At 44.1% G+C, this 24,766-nt stretch overlaps 1 protein-coding gene across 2 annotated transcripts in view; it reads right to left on the bottom strand.

Annotated features, from left to right (window-relative positions):
- Window positions 1-24,766, bottom strand: part of RARA (retinoic acid receptor alpha) — a 143,910-nt gene that overhangs the window by 72,956 nt on the left and 46,188 nt on the right. The window lies entirely within an intron of this gene.

Raw genomic sequence — 24,766 nt, 5'->3', positions numbered from 1 at the left:
TTCTTTTGCGACGTCCAACAGTCCACGGGGACGACGGGCGTATAATAGCTCGAAAGGCGAGAACCCTGTGGAAGACTGGGGAACTTCCCTAATGGCAAACAGCAAATAGGGTAACAAGTAATCCCAGTTCTTCCCATCTTTGTCTATCGCCTTCCGGAGCATCTGTTTTAAGGTTTTATTGAACCGCTCAACCAACCCATCTGTTTGAGGGTGATAGACAGATGTACGCAACGGATCTATTTGTAAGAGTCTGCAGAGCTCCTTCATTACCCTCGACATAAAGGGAGTCCCCTGGTCGGTGAGTATCTGTTTTGGAATTCCTACCCGACTAAACACTTGCACCAACTCTTTGGCGATCGTTTTGGTAGCAGTGTTACGCAAAGGGATGGCTTCCGGGTAGCGAGTGGCATAGTCCATGATGACGAGGATATGTTGGTGCCCACGTGCGGACCGGGGAAGGGGCCCAACCAAATCCATCCCAATTCTCCCAAAAGGGACCCCAATGATAGGGAGGGGTACCAAAGGGCTACAGTACCGAGGTTTAGGTGCCGAGATTTGGCACTCTGGACAGGACTCGCAATAGATACGCACATCATTGTGTATTCCAGGCCACACAATGTCCACCCCCAGATGTCCCCCCCATTATATGTCCGTGGGCCAGGTCCAGTACCTTCCGCCAATAAGGTTTGGGTACCACTAACTGCTGCACAGTGTCTTCCCCTTTTTTCTCTACCTGGTAGAGTAAATCATTTTCAAGAACCATGTACAGATACGCTAGCCTAGTGTCAGGTTCTACGGGTACGCTATCTATCATTTTTACATTTTTCCTAGCCTGAGTCAGGGTAGGATCTTTCATTTGTTCGCTATGGAAGTCATCCAACTGGACTCCCAAATCTGGTAGGCAGGGTGCGGGATGGCTGTCTGCCTCCGCCTCTCGCTGAGTTTCCTCAGTTTCTTCAGTTTCCCCCGCCATAACTGAGAAGGGGAACTGAAGGTTAGATTCAATAACCTCCCCAGCAACATCTTCCTGTGGGGTCTCGTCTAGGAACTCGGGACCTCCAGATGGCATGGGGGAAGGTTCACAACTACGGTGAAGGAGCAACTGATTCTCCCATAACTGCCAGAAATGGGGGAAATCCCTGCCCAGGATTATATCATGTAACAATGCGGGAACGAGTCCCACTTTGTGTTGCACAGACCCATAGGGAGTGGAAATCGGTATGACCGCTGTTAGGTACGAGCAGGTGTCACCATGCACACACGTTACAGAAAATTTGTCAGACGAACCAGATGGAAGTGCCACCAGACTAGCTTTCACCAGAGTCACCACACTTCCAGAGTCTAGTAATGCCACAACATTTTTCCCACCAACCGATAATTCACACAGGTGTTTCGCTGTATCATTTTGACCCGCATTCACACTCACTAGCCGGGTCACCAAAGACATGCGTTTTTTAGAGTCTGTAACTTCGCACTGCATGGGTTCGGTGGTAACAGGACAGTTCGCAGAAACATGGCCCTTCTCATGGCAACGAAAACACCTAACAGGCCCCCTACTGAGACCACCGTCCCATACTCTCGGTCTCGGAGTGCGACCAGTCCCGGGTTCCTCCCCCACAGTTTTTGGCGATTTTCCTTCACCCGTAGTCGCTGGAACAGTCTTACCGGTTCCACGAGGAGAAGGCACAGACCGGGTGCTAGCGGTTTCGTTGGGAAGTCCTTCTGCCACGGAATAACGCTCGACCAACTCCACAAGTTGATCGGCTGTCGTGGGATTTCCTTGGCTTACCCACCTTTTCAGCGCTGGAGGTAGCACTCTCAGATACTTATCCAGGACAACCCGCTGGATTATCTCTGGGGTTGTCAGTACCTCGGGTTGCAGCCATTTCTTTGTCAAGTAGATCAGGTCGAACATCTGAGACCGCGGCGGTTTATCTGGCTGGTATGTCCACTGATGTACCCTCTGTGCACGGACAGCCGTTGTCACACCTAGCCGGGCCAGGATCTCAACTTTCAGCTTCTCAAAGTCCTGTGCGACTTCCGGGTCTAAGTCATGGTAAGCTTTTTGGGCCTCGCCGGAGAGAAACGGAGCAATCAAATCGGCCCATCGTGCCTTCGGCCACTTCTCCCTCAACGCCGTCCGCTCAAACGTTGTCAGGTACGCCTCGACGTCATCTTCCGCAGTCAACTTTTGCCAGTATCGACTCACATGGATCCTTCTGGACTCTGCTTCCGGGTCCACCTCAGGCATGCTCACCAGGCGCTGCGCCACATGTTGGAGAAGGTGGCGGTCTGCAGCCGTCATGTCCACTAATTCCTTCAGCTGTGCGGCCATCAAGCGATTAGCTTCATGCTGTGTGGCAGTGGCCTGCACTAGGGCTTTCACCACGTCTTCCATACTGTCGCCTGTGCCACGTGTTGCCCGCATTCTCCACCACAATGTAACAAAACACTCCGGGATCGCCTTTGCTGGGGTCAAAGGTCACGTGGTTTGTGCATTGAACTCTGAGGCGACAGCAGGTTTCCAAGTTGACTGACCTCAGGTCAGGTTTATTAAAGTGAAAGCAAATACGGAAAACAAAACATAAAAATAAATCCTAGCCTGTCCGGCGCTAACTAAACAAATACGTTGCTATCTAACCACTGGGGGGCTTCTCCCTCCTAGCTAACATTACACAGATCACGAGCACAGCTCTCACTCACGTTTGTCTCACACAGACAGGCATTCTGTGTGCCCCAGGCTGACACCTGAAACCTCCAGCTGGTCAGCCTTTATTCCTGCACTTATTAACCCCTCGGTATCCTGAAGATACTGAGCGGCCTAATTCACATAGGACAAGTACCTGGGCGAGATATACCTGCCCCCGACTACCAGACCGACATGACTCTTACATGCTCCTAACATAAATAAAAGTATGAAAATTAGTCAGTATCACAAAAATTTTTTACATCCAGGTACCTGATAGATGACATGGTCTTTGGAGTCCTTCCCTTTCTTTCTTCTTTATCTTGTCCAGACACCATAATGACTTTTTTCATCCACAACTAGTCTGTACAGACTTCCATCTTCTCCGTTCTTCTGCAGCCCATCCCCACATGATGCCCTTAAAGATAGCAAAGTCATTATAATGCTACTGATAAAAAATATCTGCCCTATGCTGATCCCCTGAATTGACCCTCACTATATTCTCTATATTCTATACTACTCTTATGGTACATGCTCTCCACACTGCCCCTCCTTTCCATACTAGGCCCCTTCTTCACACTGGGTTTCCCCTGTAGGGCTCAGTCTATATACTATGCCCCGTCACCACACTCCCCCTCCTTGGTATGCTGTGCCATTAAGCTGTTCCCCCGTGCTACCCCCGACAGTACTCCGACTCTATTCTGTGCCCACTCACACTTTTCTTTCCCTATACAGTCTCCTCGCAGTAAATCTGCCCCATGCCCATTACACTAAATATCCCCCACACACAGTAAATACCTCCCCTACACACAGTAAATACCTCCCTCACACAGTAATTACCCCCACATATACAGTAATCACCCCCCATGCAGTGAATACCCCATACACACACACAGTAAATACCCCCCTTCCATCTTCGGCGTCTTGAGCTACACTAAAGTGGAGCACTTACCACCAATGATCTTCGCACTGGCGAGTGACGACAACAGCGTGATCACATGACCCGATTCACCTGCTGATGTCGTTCAGAGCTTCAATTGAAAATCGCTTAATGAATTAGCCCCATAGAGTGTGATTACAAATTTTTCCACCATTTTGTGACAACGTATTTGCGGCATGCACGGATTAAGATGTCCATAAAACACAGAGCACCTACCGTGATGTGAGGACCACGAGCAGGTCTGCTGACCCAACCTCAACAGCTTCATATAAGCCTATGAAGAATCAAGTTCGGGTCAGGCAGTACATCACAATCCCTACTTGGACTGTGTTTCATGGATGTCTAAATTTGCCTTTGCCAGATATTATGGATGTTTTCAATTTATAAACCTAATGAGATTTTCTTATTGATTGTAAACACTTCTTGACTATATATGAATCACTTGAATTCACTTTGGTCGTGCTTGAAAAAGGCTAATTCACATGAAACACTGCAGGGTAGGTAGAAGTTCATCACCACCATCTCCTTCTTCTTGTGCAGAGTACATCATCTTTTTTCGATGGGTATGAGGTGTAAAAGGGCAAGATACGGTAATACAGGTGGCAAAATGGTTAATGCTGATAATTGTATGTTTTGCATGTGTTTACCCTCGATGTGTTCACAAGAACCTTTATTGCATTATTCATGCACAATTGTGTATACACAGACAGCTGACTGTTTTCAATGGACACTGTGTAATTCATCATTTGTCCTGCTGTGGCGCTGCAAGGAAATCAATAACATGCTGCCAGGTTCCCCCATAGATTACAGCTGATCGCTGGGGATTAATGCTGCGGCAGACACTTTTCAGATCAGTTTATCGTCGCAGGATCCTTCTAACCAAGGTAAGCGATCGATGGGCACCCCTGGACGATAACGCAAATTACAGGACCTGGAGGGGAATAATAAATAATAAGGGGGGGAAATAAGTGTCTAATAAGAAAGTAGCAACTGTAACACAGAAGTTCAGTAAATTATAGAAACCAATGTGCAACCAAGGTGGACTGCTGGAGAACACGTAAAGGTATGTAGTTTCTTACTCGGAAAGACATGACCTATTCATGTATCACAAACATTGGGATCTGTGTAATGTTTCATCTTCCCTGTGGTGGCGCTGTAGGTAAATGACACATTTACTGTAAGGTCCACCAGCAGATCAATGCAGGGTTCAGAAGGATCTCGGACGATCGGCTAATTACAAGGTGTTCCACTAGTTAGAATAAGATTCGCTAAGGTGACATAACCTTACCCAAAAACATACTGATCGACCCAGACGGCTTGCATTTACATTCTGAAATTTAGATGATATGCAGTTCTACTGGAACAAGGTCAGATTTAGGTGAAGTATAATATATATGTGTATATATATATATATATATATATATATATATATATATATATATATATATATATATATACACACACACACACACACACACACACACATACACTGCTCAAATAAATAAAGGGAACGCTTAGACAACAGAATATCAGAATATAACTCCAAGTAAACCAAACTTCTGTGAGATCAAACTGTCCACTTAGGAAGCAACACTGACAATCAATTTCACATGCTGTTGTGCAAATAGAATAGACAACAAATGGAAATTATTGGCAATTATCAAGACACACTCAATAAAGGAGTGGTTCTGCAGGTGGGGACCACAGACCACATTTCAGTACCAATGCTTTCCGGCTGATGTTTTGGTCACTTTTGAATGCTTGTTGTGCTTTCACACTAGAGGTAGCATGAGACGGACTCTACAACCCACACAAGGGGCTCAGGTAGTGCAACTCATACAGGATGGCACATCAATGCGAGCTGTGGCAAGAAGGTTTGCTGGCTGGAGGCGCTACCAGGAGACAGGCCAGTACACCAGAAGACGTGGAGGGGGCCGTAGGAGGGCAACAACCCAGCAGCAGGACCTCAGCCTTTGAGCAAAGAGGAACAGGAGGAGCACTGCCAGAGCCCTGCAAAATGACCTCCAGCTGGCCACAAATGTGCATATGTCTGCACAAATGGTTAGAAACCGACTCCATGAGGATGGTCTGAGTGCCCGATGACCACAGATATGGGTTGTGCTCACAGCCCAACACCATGCAGGATGCTTGGCATTTGCCACATAACACCAGGATTGGCAAGTTCGCCACTGGCGCCCTGTGCTCTTCACAGATGAAAGCAGGTTCACACTGAGCACATGTGACAGACATGACAGAGTCTGGCGATGCCGTGGAGAGCGATCTGCTGCCTGCAACATCCTTCAGCATGACCGGTTTGGCAGTGGGTCAGTAATGATGTGGGGTGGCATTTCTTTGGAGGACTGCACAGCCCTCCATGTGCTCGCCAGAGGTAGCCTGACTGCCATTAGGTACGGAGATGAGATCCTCAGACCCCTTGTGAGACCATATGCTGGTGCGGTTGGCCCTGGGTTCCTCCTAATGCAGGACAATGCCAGACCTCATGTGGCTGGAGTATGTCAGCAGTTCCTGCAACATGAAGGCATTGAAGCTATGGACTGGCCCGCCCATTCCTCAGACCTGAATCCGATTGAACACATCTGGGACATCACGTCTTGCAACATCTACCAACGTCACGTTGCAACACAGACTGTCCAGGAGTTGGTGGATGCTTTAGTCCAGGTCTGGGAGGAGATCCCTCAGGAGACCATCCACCGCCTCATCAGGAGCATGCCCAGGCATTGTAGGGAGGTCACACAGGCACGTGCAGGCCACACACTACTGAGCATCATTTCCTTGTCTTGAGGCATTTCCACTGAAGTTGGATCAGCCTGTAACTTCATTTTCCACTTTGATTTTGAGCATCATTCCAAATACAGACCTCCATGGGATATTGGTTGTGATTTACGTTGATGATTTTCAGTTTTAATTGTTCTCAACACATTCTACTATGTAATGAATGAAGATTTACAACTGGAATATTTCATTCAGTGATATCTAGGATGTGTGATTTTAGGCTATGTGCACACGTTGCAGATTTGACTGTAGAATTTTCTGAAAAAGCAGGTCAGAATCTGCACTTTTTTTGGTATGTGCACACGTTGCAGATTTTTGTGCGGATTTCTTCCTTTTTTTACCCCTGCAGATTTCTATTATAGAATGGGTGCAGAAACGCAGCAGATCTGCAAAAAGAATTGACATGGTCCTTTTTTTAATCTGCTGCGTTTTCTGTGCAGATTTTTCTGCACCATTAGCACAGCATTTCTTTTTGCCATTGATTTACATTGTACTGTAAATCACTTGCGGATCTGCAGCTTTTCTGCACGGAAAAAAAAGCTGCAGATCTGCAGGAAATCTGCAACGTGTGCACATACCCTTAGTGTTCCCTTTATTTTTTTGAGCAGTGTATATATAAATTGTCTAAGGGGTACTTCCGTCTTTCTGTCTGCAACTTCCGTCACGGAAATCCCGCGTCGCTGATTGGTCTCGCCAGCTGTCTGTCATGGCTGCCGCGACCAATCAGCGACGGGCACAGTCCGATTAGTCCCTCCCTACTCCCCTGCACTCACTGCCCGACGCCCGCATACTCCCCTCCAGTCACCGCAAACACGAAGTTAATACCAGCGGTAACGGACCGCGTTATGGCGCGGGTAATGCACTCCGTTACCGCTGCTATTAACCCTGTGTGTCCCAAACTTTTTACTATTGATGCTCCCTATGCGGCATCAATAGTAAAAACTTCTCACCTTCCGTCGTCGGAGGATGCGCTCGCGCCCGCCGCCATCTTCCGTTCCCAGAGATGCATTGCGAAATTACCCAGAAGACTTAGCGGTCTCGTGAGACCGCTAAGTCTTCTGGGTAATTTCGCAATGCATCCTGGGAATGGAAGATGGCGGCAGCCGCGCGCGCATTGCCAGGACTTCGCTGGATCCCGGCGGGTGAGTATATAACTATTTTTTATTTTCATTATTTTTTTTTAACAGGGATATGGTGCCCACACTGCTAAATACTATGAGGGCTGTGTTATATACTACATGGCTGCTAGATACTGCGTGGGCTGTGCTATATACTATGTGGGCAATGTTAGATACTACATGGCTGCTGTATACTGCGTGGGCTGCTATATACTGTGTGGGCTGCTATATACTGTGTGGGCTGCTATATACTGCGTGGGCTGCTATATACTGCGTGGGCTGCGTTATACTGCGTGGGCTGCGTTATACTGCATGGGCTGTGCTACATACTATGTGGGCAATGTTATATACTGCGTGGGCTGTGTTATATACTGTTTGAGCTGTGTTATATACTACGTGCCCAGTGTTATATACTGCGTGGCCTGTGTTATATACTATGTCGCCTGTGTTATATACTGCGTGGCTGCTATATACTGCGTGGGCTGTGTTATACACTGTTTGGGCTGTATTAACGCATCGGGTATTCTACAATATGTATGTATGTATGTATGTATGTATGTATATAGCAGCCACATAGTATATAGCACAGGCCAGGTAGTATTTGTCTGCTATATACTACATGGCTCCTATGCAAAGGGGATGTGGAAACCACAAAAAACGACCAAAAGAGAATAACTATAATATGCAAAAAGTCTTTATTCAAATACAAAACATTTTAAAATTGTAACAATAACCGGACAAAAATGGAACACAATGGGAAAATGGTGCAGGTCACAGCACAAAAGTGCTACCGTGCAAAAACATGCAGACCGGAAACTGGCTCCCTAGTATAAATATATATATGGTGTCAGTATGAGGGATAAACAAACGAGTGAAAATACTTACTACATGTATAGAGTACACCTGTAAAACATGCTGTTATACCCTGGATCCAATTAAATGTAGTTCGCAATCAGACCATGTAAATACCACACTATGTTTGAAGTGCTAAGCTAATGCATATAGAAAGACGGAAGATTCTAAATGTCCAGGGTAACCTCTATAAAAAACAGGCTACAGGTACTCATATATAGTGTTAGCCATGCCTAGGGCTACTACCCCAATGACCAGGAAAAGTAGTAGTGGTGAAATCACCAACATAGATGCTAGGCGAAAGACTGCCTCAGTGTGTATTACCTAGTCAGCGAAACACTCGGATGTGTCCAGATCCACAGTCAGCACTTCTGCCCGACGCGCGTTTCGGAGAGAAACTCCTTCGCCCCCTGACACACACATATACATAGCTAGATCTAGATAGATATGTTAGCAACAGCGCCAACTATAGAAAAACAAAGTACAGTTGCTTTACATTGACCAAGGACCACAGGTGACAGCTGAAAGCATCAGCACCTAAAACTAAGCTCAAATTAATTACTCAAATTAGTAAGTTCTGATCTATCCCTTTATCTGAATAGGTAACTGAATTTTTTGTTACCTGTATTTTCTGCTCCCTGTGCATCTTGCATCATTTTTTATACTGTCCCTTTTTTTTACAGCTTTCAGTCTTTTGCTTTGCAGTAGCGAAAGTTATGCAATATCTTCAGGCTGTTATTGTCATCTGTTGTAAGTCATCACCATCTTTCTCCAACCTTAGGGGTCCCATAAACAATAGATAGCTGTCCCTCTCTTTTGACTCCTCCAATCATAGAGAGACACTGAGAGCACTTAAGGTACCTTCACACTAAACGACGCTGCGATATCGACAACGATGCCGATCGCTGCAGCGTCGCTGTGTGGTCGCTGGAGAGCTGTCACACAGACAGCTCTCCAGCGACCAACGATGCCGAGGTCCCTGGGTAACCAGGGTAAACATCGGGTTACTGAGCGCAGGGCCGCGCTTAGTAACCCGATGTTTACCCTGGTTACCAGTGTAAATGTAAAAAAAACAAACGGTACATACTCACCTTCTGCTGTCTGTCACACGTCCCTCGCCGTCTGCTTCCCGCACTGACTGAGCGCCGGCCTTAACAGCACAGCGGTGACGTCACTGCTGTGCTCTGCTTTCACTTTACGGCCGGCACTCACAGTCAGTGCGGGAAGCAGACGGCGAGGGACGTGTGACAGACAGCAGAAGGTGAGTATGTACTGTTTGGTTTTTTTACATTTACAATGGTAACCAGGGTAAACATCGGGTTACTTAGCGCGGCCCTGCGCTTAGTAACCCGATATTTACCCTGGTTACCACTGTAAAACATCGCTGGCATCGTTGCTTTGGCTGTCAAACACGACGATACACGCCGATCTGACGACCAAATAAAGTTCTGAACTTTCAGCAACGACCAGCGATATCACAGCAGGATCCTGATCGCTGCTGCGTGTCAAACACAACGATATCGCTATCCAGGATGCTGCAACGTCACGGATCGCTATCGTTATCGTTGTAAAGTCGCTTAGTGTGAAGGTACCTTTAGCAGATAGAGCACTCCTTAAGGCCCCGTCTCACTAAGCGATTTACCAACGATCACGACCAGCGATACGACCTGGCCGTGATCGTTGGTAAGTCGCTGTGTGGTCGCTGGGGAGCTGTCACACAGACCGCTCTCCCCAGCGACCAACGATCAGGGGAACGACTTCGGCATCGTTGAAACTGTCTTCAACGATGCCGAAGTCCCCCTGCAGCACCCGGGTAACCAGGGTAAACATCGGGTTACTAAGCGCAGGGCCGCGCTTAGTAACCCGATGTTTACCCTGGTTACCAAAAAAAACAAACACTACATACTCGCCTTTCGGTGTCCAGGTCCCTTGCCGTCCGCTTCCTGCTCTGACTGAGCCGCCGTACAGCGAGAGCAGAGCGCAGCGGTGACGTCACTGCTGTGCTCTCACTTCTCACTGTACGGCCGGCAGTCAGTGAGAGCAGGAAGCAGACGGCAAGGGACCTGGACACCGAAAGGCGAGTATGTAGTGTTTGTTTTTTTTGGTAACCAGGGTAAACATCGGGTTACTAAGCGCGGCCCTGCGCTTAGTAACCCGATGTTTACCCTGGTTACCAGTGAAGACATCGCTGGATCGGTGTCACACACACCGATTCAGCAATGTCAGCGGGGCCTCAACGACCAAAAAAAGGTCCAGGCCATTCCGACACGACCAGCGATCTCGCAGCAGGGGCCTGATCGCTGGTACGTGTCACACATAGCGAGATCGCTATGGAGGTCGCTGTTGCGTCACAAAACTTGTGACTCAGCAGCGATCTCGCTAGCGATCTCGCTATGTGAGACGGGGCCTTTAGAGAGCCGCTGCCAGACTCCTCTGGAGGCGGCTTATCTTGGATCAGACATGCCCGGTCTTTATCTCGCCTGACATCATCTGTGAGGGAAGAGTCAGGAGGCCCATATACACATTAGATTGTTGGCTGAGGCTGTATTTGCACGTCTAGAATATACAGTCTGAGGTTGGACCACAGAAGCCATCCCGGGCACAGATCCCCTTGACCAGAACTCGTGGGGCTGGGTATTGTAAACATGTGAATCCAGACTTATTCTGTTTAGTAAGGCTGTAAAAACAACCAAAGACGGGAAAGAATGGAGGTGAATAGGTCTGGAGATTCCAAAACTGCTAGACCAAGCTAATGGATAACACATGAAGGCAGAGGAAGAGAGAGGAGGAAGGAGTGGGATGAAACAAGAAAATATAAGGCAGCAGGGCCCACGACCTCCATCATGTGAGGCCGGTGTGGGGTTTTCACAAATCTTGAAGTAGAAGAAAAGAGATGAAAGCGAAAGGCATAGTATTCCACTGTTCTGATAACTTTTTTCTCAGATTAGTTAGATCTGTCCCATCATAAAGGGATTTTGTAGTTATTATTATTATTATTATTATTATTATTTATTGTTATAGCGCCATTTATTCCATGGCGCTTTACAAGTGAGGAGGGGTATACATAATAACAAGTACAATAATCTTGAACAATACAAGTCATAACTGGTACAGTAGGAGAGAGGACCCTGCCCGCGAAGGCTCACAATCTACAAGGGATGGGTGAGAATACAGTAGGTGAGGGTAGAGCTGGTCATGCAGCGGTTTGGTCGATCGGTGGTTACTGCAGGTTGTAGGCTTGTCGGAAGAGGTGGGTCTTCAGATTCTTTTTGAAGGTTTCGATGGTGGGCGAGAGTCTGATGTGTTGTGGTAGAGGGTTCCAGAGTAGGGGTGATACGCGAGAGAAATCTTGTATGCGATTGTGGGAAGAGGAGATAAGAGGGGAGTAGAGAAGGAGATCTTGTGAGGATCGGAGGTTGCGTGTAGGAAAGTACCGGGAGATGAGGTCGCAGATGTAAGGAGGAGACAGGTTGTGGATGGCTTTGTACGTCATGGTTAGGGTTTTGTACTGGAGTCTCTGGGCAATGGGGAGCCAGTGAAGGGATTGACAGAGGGGAGAGGCCGGAGAATAGCGGGGGGACAGGTGGATTAGTCGGGCAGCAGAGTTTAGAATAGATTGGAGGGGTGCGAGAGTGTTTGAGTTAGTTAACACAGACTATCCTGTTGCTGGGACCAGCAGCAATATGCTAGAACCTACAGAAGAATCCAGCATCAGCAGCTACACGTCCCTGCAGCACCCCCACAGGCGAAGTGAAGCATTACATGGATTCTATTGAAATCTATGGACAGGCCTTGTAATGTATGGACTTTCTAGGTCCTCCGGACAAGGAAATGCTCTTTGTAGCCTCCCTCTAAATTGGCTAACCGCCAAGGATTACATTACCAACAGTATGGAGGATATTTTACAGGCAGATTTTTCTGTCCTGCTTGGAAGTGCCGTATGGTTTACAGCGCCACTTGTGTGAACAGAAACAGTTCCTTATTTCAGACGTTTTGCAACACCGGAAAATAGCGCAGTAATGATGCATCAGGGTTAGTCATAAATTGTGGTTTGCAATGTCATAAATCTGATATGGGTAAACCATGCAGAGGAATGCCATCACCCATAGCTGCACCTCAGTCATGTAAACTCTATTGTCCGCGGACGAACTTCTACAAAAGTCACCAATAACAATATTTAATCTCATTTAAAGCTACAGTACAAGAAAAATAATATGAAATGGAATTCACAAGCCATAAACACGTATTTAAAGGGGTTGTGCCACATATGTAAGTTTTTTCAGCCATAAGCAATGTAAGCCGATGCAGTCTGTGATATATTTTAGGCATTGATGAACTATCTTTGATTGGCCCACATTCATCCAATGTGTAAGGCTCCGAGATACAGGATTGTCCACTCCTATATAAGTTTTTTTTTTTTTTTTTTTTTAAAGGTTTAGAATGGGTTAAAATTATAAAAGTACTAGTACTTTAATACACCAATCCAAAGATCTTCTTTTCCACGGCTGCCCGTTTCACTAGCGGTCTATACTTCCCGCTGCAGTGAAGCTGTCCCTACACAGGGTCATGTGATCTGAAGCTGCCGGTCTCCCTCCTGCCTTTACTTCCTACTGGACTATGATAAAGGGACATGTAGCCACTCCATTTGCTGGCCACAGCCATTACCTGCTACTGTCAGTGATTTGTTGCAGCAGTCACATACCCCTATGTGCGGACTATGTCGGTGCAGCATAAAGTAGACACCAGTGGCGGACCAATTAGTGTTGAAATAGGAAGGGCGAGGATCGTCCAGATTATTCCTTCTTTGTATATTTGAATCCAATATTTGTGGAAGCGGACACTCTCTTCAAATGATAAGATTCTGTCTGCCTGCAGTTGCCACTAGAGGGAGCTAACTGAAGACAGATGTGTACAGCTCACATATTTCTTGGTCTTACAATGTCCACCAGGGTAGTCACTTATTTTTCGCAAACTCTTAAAAAGACCATTACATTAGGGGGTTGGCACTAGGGGCACATCAGTTTTTCATGGTAAGAGGGTGCCCCAGGAGAACATGCAACCACATGAATTTTTTTTTTTTCTTTTGCTTAAATTCAGCTGATTGAATGCCACTATAATTATTATGGCACTATAGCAGTACTCATATAGCACTGTACTTAGGATTCATTTATATGTATAGCTTCTGTGAAGGGGCTTGGAAGTGTCGTAGAAGAGGAATGAGCGGGCGAGGAAGAGGAGTGGTCAGAAAAAGACAGCGGTCATGGAGGAGTGGGGGTACATGAATGGTACTTATGGAAAGACCTACCTGAAAATTGGCAAGTATACATGTATAGCATTGGTATTAGCAAAATATATGGAAGTGTCATTGTAAGGCAACGTTATGGTGGCATCGGGAAGGGGGCTTGGAATTCAGCATTGCCTGGTATGATATGTGCAGGAGGGGTGCCAATACAATACAAGGTAAAGATGGCCATATTATATCACATCTGTGCCTCTTCCTGTGCTCACTGTGGTTCTGGTATCACAATCATATGAACCAGAAGGTTCAGGATGAAGAGCATTATAATGGTGCAATAGAAAAAGGAGTATGAAACAATCGACGATGATCCCAGTATAGTATCGTTGCTCTGGCAGTATTTCATAGCCGCCTTATATCATCAGATTTCCTGTTTTCTTGTGGAGCTATTGGGACAAACACTTCTTCCCATAGATCATCCATCTACTGCTGAAACCCAAGTGTCTCCCCACAACTCGTATTTCAGGATGCGGTCATTCTGCCTCCTGTAGATCTCATCAGTACCGGGAACTAAAATCTAAAACGGATCTAAAATCTCTCATTTCAGCGCTCACAAAGTCGTCCTTTTCATCGCTCTCCCCGGCGCTCGCATTTTCTCACACACTGACCCCGCTGATCACTTCCCATTGTATCCAGTGTAACAATCCTCCTCCTTGTAATTACCATTCACACAATGCGCTACAAATCATCGCCATTTTTTTTTTTTTTTATAAACAATTTCCCGTCCGGGTTCTAAGTAGCAGTTACAGCGCAAAGGAAAAGCTTTAATGACGCTTAATAAGACTTTAATAATTATGGAAATGGCTAAATGCTCTTTTATGGGACATCCATATTGCTTAGCTGCCATTTGCGATCAGTAATTAAAGGAAATGTAAGTAAGTGAGTGCTGTATTCTCATGACGCGTGTGTATTCCTCCCAGAGATTCGCTTTATATCAGAAGGAAAACAGGGACTTCTCGTCCTAATAGGACCTAGATTTGCTGCGTTTCATGGAAGTCCCGGAGCTGCAGCAGAAATACTTCCACCGAGTCTAATTATCAATCAGTAATTACACACAAGGAATATTCCTGATGGCCTGCACATAGCACTGCCAATCTACATTAACGGCCATAGTCGATTAACATCATATTTCAGCAATCGCTCTCCACTACTGGAACTGAATACATGGCACCAAGGCTGCCAAAGCAGTCCTACCACCCACTGTGGAAACATGGAAACCTGATCATTGGAGCCACACTCTGCCCTCATTATATTAGTGTATGTACACACTTGAGTTTTTTTCCGCACGTTGACTATTATGGAAAAGTACCTGAAATCTTGCACACACGCTGCTTACTTTTTCCTTGCAGATTTGAAGCAGATTCAAATCTGCACCCCCAATTCTTTCACCAATTCTAATGAATGTGGGGGTAACGCACCAAAAACACATGTACTTTACGAAGCATTTTTCCTGCCAAAACATCAATATTTGCAGCAGAAAAATCTGCAGCAAATACTAAACATGTGCACATACCCTTAAAGTTCTCCAAAAGTGTTGATATTGGCATGAAGAGTAGGCAAACTAAAGTGTATGGACACCTCACTACTCTATATTAATAGATTATGTTGGAGAAAAAAAAGGACTGGTCTCAGCCCCCTGATGGGTGGGCACTGGGCCCCATAGTATCTTCAGAGGTCACCGCCATACTGCATACAGCCTTGTGAATGATCAGTCAGGTGAGGTATGCGTGACTGCTTCACGTCATAGGAACGGTCGTTTCCTAATAATTGGCCGGTGTAAACAGACTGATGATTGGCTAAGTAGAGTAAAGTGATTATTAAATGAATGAAGAGAGAACTAGAGCAGCACAGCCCCACCAGACACGGAGATGCAGTAGCGCCGTGGAGTGTTCAGAAGGCACCAGAACATACGGCAAAGACCGGAGGTGCTAGCGTGGAGAAATAAGATCCATAACTGAAACAGGAACGAAGTAAACGCCAAAGCACTCACCAATCTTGCAGTTCAACGAATCTTTATTGCTTCATACAAAATCTTCACGGCACGGGGGAAGGAGGAACAGAGTGCAGGAGTGCAACGGACGAGACGACGGCCGTTTCGCGCTCGGGAACAGCGCTTCAACGGGTCTATGTCGGAAAGGAAATGACGCCGGAATACATAGGTGAGTGGAATTAACCCCCACCTGCGTCGATTTTCCACCTGACACCAAAAGTGCACAGTGCTGTTTAAAAACATTTAAAAACCATATCTTAAAGCACATAGATGTATAAATATATAGGAAAGTGTAGACCTATTCCCAAAATAACCGCTTCTCGCATCAATTGTGAAAAATCACAAAGAAGCTACATGCGGCGTCATTTTTGAACGCTGTTATTCTTCTTAATATCACGCTCAAGCGTCTCACAAAATCTGTAGGGGAAAGGAGAACATGCAAAAACTCAGATTAATGTATCGGTCTAATACGCAGTAATATAAAATGGAGAAAAAACATACAATAGCTGATACATCATGATGACGCAAATACCTCAAAGAAAAATGGACATGTCTATTCTATCATTCATCCCAGCTGGGCCAGTGGCTTGCGTCCGCATAATCCATCTGGCTTCTGTACGTAGTAGTAATTTATGGAGATCACCTCCCTGTGCTGGAAGAGATACTCTTTCCACACCTGCAAAGGTTAATACTTCAGAATTTCCTCCATGGCTCTCTCTAACGTGTTGGATCAGTCTGGGGACGCCTTTACCTGACAGGACTGATTTTAGATGTTCTCTAAATCGTACATATAATTTACGAATAGTTTTACCAATGTAAAATCTCTTGCAAGGACAGAACAGAACATATACCACATAATCTGTCTTGCAAGAGATGAATTGTTGTACAACATGTGTAATGGGGCCAATATTAATAGTCTGGCCTACAATATGAGACCGGCAATATCGGCAATGGCCGCATCGAAAATTGCCTTTAGGGACAGTGCGTTCTAACCAAGTGGTGCGGTCATTAGTTAACCGATTGTGTACCAAAGTGTCTCTCAAGCGAGTACCTCGTCTCGTAGAGACTAATGGGCCTCCTGTAGTTTTGCCCACTAGTTCCCTATCTCTCTCAAGAACATGCCAGTGTTTATGAATAACGGATCTGATCTCCCGATCTAAAGGACTATATTGGAAACAAAAAGTGAATCGCTGCTCAGAACCGATGGATGCCTTTGTCCGTGGATATTGTGTAATGGTCTCGGCTCGACTCACTGCTGATTCCAATACGTCCTCTAGATACCCTCTATCCCGGAATCTGGTGAGAAGCTCCTTAGATTGTTTCATATAGCCCTCCTGAGTATTATTAGTACGTCGAGTTCTAACTAACTGACTATATGGTAGTGACCTCTTAGTGTGATAAGGATGGAAACTATTATAATGCAGAAGGGAATTAACCGCAGTGGGTTTCCTAAAAACAGAAGTCTTTAGGCCATTAGCTGACGCCTCTACTGAAACGTCCAAAAACTCAAAACTCGACCCCCCAAAGTCTTGTTCTGTTCTGTCCTTGCAAGAGATTTTACATTGGTAAAACTATTCGTAAATTATATGTACGATTTACAGAACATCTAAAATCAGTCCTGTCAGGTAAAGGCGTCCCCAGACTGATCCAACACGTTAGAGAGAGCCATGGTGGAAATTCTGAAGTATTAACCTTTGCAGGTGTGGAAAGAGTATCTCTTCCAGCACAGGGAGGTGATCTCCATAAATTACTACTACGTACAGAAGCCAGATGGATTATGCGGACGTAAGCCACTGGCCCAGCTGGGATGAATGATAGAATAGACATGTCCATTTTTCTTTGAGGTATTTGCGTCATCATGATGTATCAGCTATTGTATGTTTTTTCTCCATTTTATATTACTGCGTATTAGACCGATACAGTAATCTGAGTTTTTGCATGTTCTCCTTTCCCCTACAGATTTTGTGAGACGCTTGAGCGTGATATTAAGAAGAATAACAGCGTTCAAAAATGACGCCGCATGTAGCTTCTTTGTGATTTTTCACAATTGATGCGAGAAGCGGTTATTTTGGGAATAGGTCTACACTTTCCTATATATTTATACATCTATGTGCTTTAAGATATGGTTTTTAAATGTTTTTAAACAGCACTGTGCACTTTTGGTGTCAGGTGGAAAATCGACGCAGGTGGGGGTTAATTCCACTCACCTATGTATTCCGGCGTCATTTCCTTTCCGACATAGACCCGTTGAAGCGCTGTTCCCGAGTGCGAAACGGCCGTCGTCTCGTCCGTTGCACTCCTGCACTCTGTTCCTCCTTCCCCCGTGCCGTGAAGATTTTGTATGAAGCAATAAAGATTCGTTGAACTGCAAGATTGGTGAGTGCTTTGGCGTTTACTTCGTTCCTGTTAAAGTGATTATTAAGCTCACTTAAAATAATCATTCTCTGCAGCACATCATTCTCTGTAAACATGTGCTGCCGAGAACAATGACAGTCTATATGCACAGAACGATCTATTACCAATTATTCTGTGTGCAAAGGAAGTGTGGTTGGCCTATTTAAACAAATAAATAGCCAATCGGCTATCATTTAACGCCGCACGTTGGCTCAGGGAAACAAACATTTGTACTGCATCAGCCAAGAAAATATAGTCAATTTCTAACCCAAGAATGGACACCAGAAGAAATCTTAAGGCAGTGTGCTTCCAGATACCTCTCAAATGTGGCTTTTGGTTTGGCTTCATATCGTAAGTCATTTGGCAATGCTCTAAAAAAGGGTCGATATTGACTTTTAGGGTTGCTTCATCTGATAGGTACTAGAGTTCCTACCCATTTCCTCTCTAAAGAGGTTATTTGCATATTTAAATTCCCAGGGTTGCAGTGCAAGGCTCCATACTCCAACTTGGTGGTCTTCACAAGGAAAAACATTACCCCTTACATCCATGTCTGAAGCCTCTCACACAGCCAAAGCAGTTCTCCTGCTTTGCAACAATGAGGGGTAAACACTGCAAAATATGGATCTGCAAATAAGAGTTTTTATTTTGGTTTCTTATCTTAAGTCATGTGGCAAGGCCCTTCACAGGGTCGATACTGACTTTAGGATTCCTACCTCCAAAGGGTGACCCATTCCTCTTCCGCTCTGAAAAGGTAACTTACAAATAGCCCATTCACAACATATTTCAGTAATGGTTCTCCACAACTGGATCTGAACACGACCCCAAAACCGCCAAGACAACTCTGTGGCCCACCGTGATGGAGACGCGTCTTCAGCCCTTTAACAATGCATTATGATCCCAAATATGGAAACTTGATGATCATTGATCTACACTGTGCCCTCATACTTATTACATAAAGTCAGCCGAACATGTTGATATTGGCGAGATAGGTCAATCAACTAATTTGCAAAGCTTCATTTCCCTGTGGTGGCAGTTCAGGAAAACCAATAGCTTGATCTACAGTTCCTCTGAATATTAGCGCTGAATATTGGGGTCTTAGTAGTATGACACCCTGTGAAGAGCCTTTTTTTACAGGGCCCATTAATGAAACGGTGTTTAAAAAGCAGACAACCCCTTTAAGAAGTAGCTTGGAAACAACCACTCTGCCTATTGCTGTCCTGTAAACTTGAGTATTTACATTTGTATTGGATACTTGTGACCAAGCATTCCCTATGCTAGAAATAACTCCTCACCTGCCCAAAGTAGAGGAGAGTTCGCCAATGCCATGCATATACCGATATATAAAGAAGTCTATTTCATAGCACTGCTGCCTGAACAGGAACGGGTTACATGCCAACCCCTCCTGGGACTTGTTGTGGCAACAGCACAAAAAAAGCCACAAGGAAACAAGATTTTTCAATTATCACTTGACCAACTTCACACCTAGATATGAAAATGTCTCCAGCAGGCGTCCTCTGAAGTGGGAATCTGAAGGTCAACTAGGTAATTGTTCCTACATTTGTAACCAAAAGAGACCCATCCTCAACATTTGTACATAAGAGGCAGAATTATGGACCCATTCTTAGGTTTTCTAGCAGAGATCTGCCCACTATGTATATGAGAAGCATATATGTGTGATATCTCCAGTATTCAAGTTTGTGAGTGGTTGAGGTTCTAATTTTATGAAGCTGGTCGGTGTTGACCTGGCACTGGAGTATAGAGAACCCTATGGTAGGCCAAGCAGTGACACAATAATGGGCCTCCTATACAACAGGGCTCCATTGGAAAAAGAAAAGGGAACCCAGTTTGGTGATGAATTTGGACACACTAGGACCTATTTTGCTATGGGTTCATTCAGGTATAACCTATACATCATACACACAATGTGAACACATGGAGGGTGGAACCGCAGAAGACTATTCTGATGGACAAAACATTGGAGTTGGCAATACTAGGTGCTCCGGTGCATGTAAGAGCTACCAAATCTATAGCAGTTTCCATGGATGTCCCTATGACTAATACATGTGTGTTTCTGTGCCAATATTACAGCCACAGGTCTTAGCTCAATTGAGGGTCTACTGACCAAAATGAAAGCCATTATATGGATTTATGTTGCCTCTAGTTCTAGTCATTAGACCCACAGTCTGGTCAGGATTTGCGTCCATAATATGGGCATAAAATTCCACGTGCATTATGGTCTAGTGAAACTGGCATGAAAGTGGAAAACTACATAATAAAAATATATTCAGTCGAAGGTATATAAAGTCTTGATCAAAGGTCCACAAGAGTGGGATGCACCAAATTCATTCAGACACAAACCTAATGGATAAACTGCATTCGAGCATCAGAATCAGAAATGTATGACCTGGGATAGACTTCTGCTATAGTTTACGCCACTATCTGACAGAAATTCCTTCTCTACTCCCCTCTCATCTCTTCTTCCCACAACCACATCCAAGACTTCTCCCGTGCTTTCCCCATACTCTGAAACTCTCTACCACAACACATCAGCCTCTCGCCTACCAAAGAAATCTTCAAAAAGAACCTGAAGACTCACCTCTTCCGACAAGCCTATAGCCTGCAGTGATCCTCAACCTACTGAACCGCCGCACATCCAGCTCTACCTTCTCCTACTGTATCCTCACCCATCTCCTGCAGACTGTGAGCCCTCGCGGGCAGGGTCCTCCCTCCTTCTGTGCCTGTTAGTGCCTTGTTTTTTGCTCATGTTTAATTTGTCTATATTTGCCCCCTTTTAACATGTAAAGCGCCATGGAATAAATGAATAAAAATGTATAATAATAATAATAATTATAAATTATCGTGAATCTGGTGGGTCGGTGCTGACCCTTTCCACCCACTAAGCTGCTAAGACTTTTTGGGAAGAATAAAAGCCAAATGTTTGTGCAACTAAATATTGCGGGACACTTTGCAAATCTTATATTCCAGCTGACTGGCATAAAACCATGACAAATATCCCCTTTATGTTTCTCTGAGGACTTTTATGATGATCTCTTGAGGGAAAGACCAATCCTGACCCTACCCATAGCTCAACACAGGCACCCAAGCCCCTGTATATTCTATAGAAGACCAAAATTAATATGGAACGTATCACTCTTTATTTTGGTGTCCAGTTGCTAAATAAAAGCTGAAAGAAAAGTATTTTATTTTTGTACAATTTATCTGTAAGAAACTGGGTTGTTTAAGGACAAGATGCTGGTCTTTTTAGGGGACCCTTAGACATAAGTCTATTGATGTTCCTTACAATGGGCTCTACCAACCTGGAAGCTCTATAGAGAGGAGGGTGTCACAGTGAGCAAAGCATATGACCCACTATGGGTTTATTAGGAAAAGGATCTGGTCCATGTCCTGATGTCAGGGTATAAGATAAGACGTATCTGATCTTGTGCCTGATCACAGAGCGCGCTCTCTGCATCCTGAAATATTCATGCATTGTCATCTGATCCAAGATCAAGGACACCTTTACAAACCTGATCCCAAGCAATATGGATCAGGGCAGTGGTGAGAGAGTGCAAGTGACGCCGGAGGCTCTTATATCAGGGAGGTGGTATTAGAGGAGATGTATAGTAATAGTGTAATAGCTCTAAAATTAGGGGGTTTACTCAGTCCCCCGACACCCAAACCGGCCCCTCTTCCCAGAAGAAGCTGATTATTCTGCCGCTGATACACAGGCTGTCAGTAGCAAATGTAATCAGGGACAGGACTGAGAATTTATCATCCACCATTGACCTGCCGCCTCAGGATGGGAAAATAGCAGCTAGTTTGTAACCCTTTGTGTCTCGAGCAAAATGCACTGGCGTCAAAACAGTTTGGCTTTTTTTATACAGCTATAAAAACTAAACTAAAAAAATGCATGGTAACACAAGCCCCCATATAACCCCAATAAAGAGACTTGACACAGAGAATTGTTGGAAGAAAATGGCCGTGGCGTTTATTTAGAGTTACTTGAAAATTATTATTTTAATTCAATAACCAATAATAAAAACCATTTAAATAATTTGAATAATACTACTCCAACTCATGACCAAAATCCACCCGCATTCAACGGGCGATTTTCCCACAACAAACGCCACGACATAAGCATATAAAGAAATATAAATTAAGGGAGGGAGGGCGGGGTCTTCTGTCTTCATCAGGTGACTGACAGACAGCTGATGGAAACAGCTGATTATATAGGATAAAATCTTCCCGCACTTTCACTAATGACCAATCAGAAACTACAGAAAGTGCGGGAATAAGACCAGACAAAAACCAGAAATAACCAGAAATAACCTGCTCACGCTTCAGCGCAGCTTACTGTATAATTTAACCCTTTCAAGAAGAAACAACCGTAATAACCAAACCAATAGTAAATTCTAATATTAAAGCATAACACCGTGGGGAGAGGGCTGTGTTATCATGCAACCCCCTTCGTATTCTCAAAGGGGGGGCGTCCATTATAAATTGTAATAGAAAATCAAGCTTTCTGATAAATGTGGAAATGTGTAGAATAGACATGGAGGACAGCAACATGGTGACCAAGAATCTGACACTCTCCATAGATATATCAGATTTGAAGCCAGCCTGGGGTCTCCAGACATGGCCCATGTCTGAAGGCCTCAAATGGTCGCAGACAGCCTTCATGTTATTTTTAACATCATATTTTTATCATATTTATGTAAAATCAAAGTGTTCATTTAGATGAGGTCAGGTGCTATTGCTTTGAAATTATCTATTCGCCAGTTTTTATTAATATGCACCAAGTTATCTATGGTGAAGAGTAGAGTATGTACATGAAGAGTAGACAAATGCCACCTAGATGTTGTCCTGATTGGATTTGAAACCCTGGTTCCTGCACTGAACATAAAGAGCAGTGGCAACTATCAGAATACCAATTTTATGGGTAACCATTTTTGGAACCAAGGAGCTGATCATAAACCGAGGAAGACAATCACAAGATCACTGTAGTCATTGGCATAATATAGGTCACATCGATCAGGTCAATTGGTAACGGTGATTTTTTTTATCTACCCTCAAGAAAAAAAAACAAATTAGCCATCTTTTTCTTGGGAATAAAAAAAAATACCAATTATTTTATGAATTAAATAAATTCTAAATATACTAGTCACAGCAATATATTTATGTGGCTGTGCTTATCCATGATGTAGCATTTTGGCTCCATAAATGCTCCATAAGGGCCTTGAGGACACAAAGACCTCAGAAGGCCAAAAAAATAAAGAAAACGATCAATCTTGCAAGCAACTTCCTCAGCACATATAATCCCATAACATTGCAAATCTCCAAGCATGCACTAAGGAGAGGAGGGAGCAGGGAAGACTTAAAATTTAAGGTACATTTATGAGGCCACATTGTTAAAATATACGGCAACACATTTGGAGTAATGGTCTTTGCGAGACTTGAATTTTAATCAAAGCCAGAAGATTTGCACTTTGTGATATGACGGCCTGTGGAGGAGGAAAAACTCCTTGCAGCTATCTATTTCGCACACCCCCAACTCGCAAATGTCCTGGGAGCAGGCCCCCTGAGCAGAACAGGTAAATCAATCAAACAGGGAGTCATTCAGATCTATCTCTTATAACAACAGAGCCATCTGTGTCCATGTGAGGACACCCTGAGATCTGGTCTAATCACACAATGTCTCCATTAAAACAGCTGGGATATTGTTAAAAACACCATCTAAAATAATCTAGTACAAAAGATAAACGGTACACGCACCAAAATATAAAATAAAAACATAGAAAAATGCACCAAAACATAACATGAAAACAAAAAGTTTTATATAACACATCATATTTTAATGCTTTGGCTTCTGGCTATTAATTTTACAACGATATCTAGAAAAAAAAATACAGCTAGATAGAGAACGCAGGTTAACAAAATTATTACCAATACACTTACACTTAAATAAAAGGAAAAACAGAAAATAAAAGGCATGTTATAAAAAAAAAACCACAGTACCAATTTAGGCCATGGTGTTTTTTTTTTTTAAATTATTCTTATTTTGGAAACTAAAGTATTGGTATTTTAAAAATTGATGTCATATCTAATTTGTATGGATTTCTGTGACATACGTCACATGCATAAATGTAAGACTAAAAGGCAGAAAAACATAAAACGTGCGCCCTGTTCTCACATGCTAATAAAGCGCACACATTCATGAGGCCCTGCCGCCTTTAACTGTACCTGTAAATTATTTAGTAATCTAGTGAAGGAAATCTAATGAAACCAATACAGTGTAACATGCAAACACTGGGTCTCGTTTTTTTCTACTCTACTGGTTTATGAGGTTGTATTGCTCAATACATAAGTATATCGTAAAAACGGAAAAATATATACGGAAATGTGTAATGTAGTCTATAACAAAAGCAGAAAATCACATACATATTGTATTTAGGTGTATATTAAAACAGGAATGCAAATGTAATATTTTCTAGTGAACACTTACTCGTACCACCACAAAACCACAAATGGCGCCATATTAGATGGCATAAAGTGTACTTGCTAATGAGCTGTTGAAGGGCTTGGCTGCAAGAGCATCGTAGTATAATCACTACCACTAAAGGTTGTATTTCGAACTTTATTATAGTCTTTGGCTAGCCCAAAAGACCAAGTGGATCACTGGATCAAGCTTGGGTGGAAT

This window comes from Ranitomeya variabilis, chromosome 4 (genome assembly GCF_051348905.1).
Source record: "Ranitomeya variabilis isolate aRanVar5 chromosome 4, aRanVar5.hap1, whole genome shotgun sequence".
In the NCBI taxonomy this organism is placed as follows: Eukaryota; Metazoa; Chordata; class Amphibia; order Anura; family Dendrobatidae; genus Ranitomeya; species Ranitomeya variabilis.
This window is presented reverse-complemented; position numbering and strand designations above follow the sequence as displayed.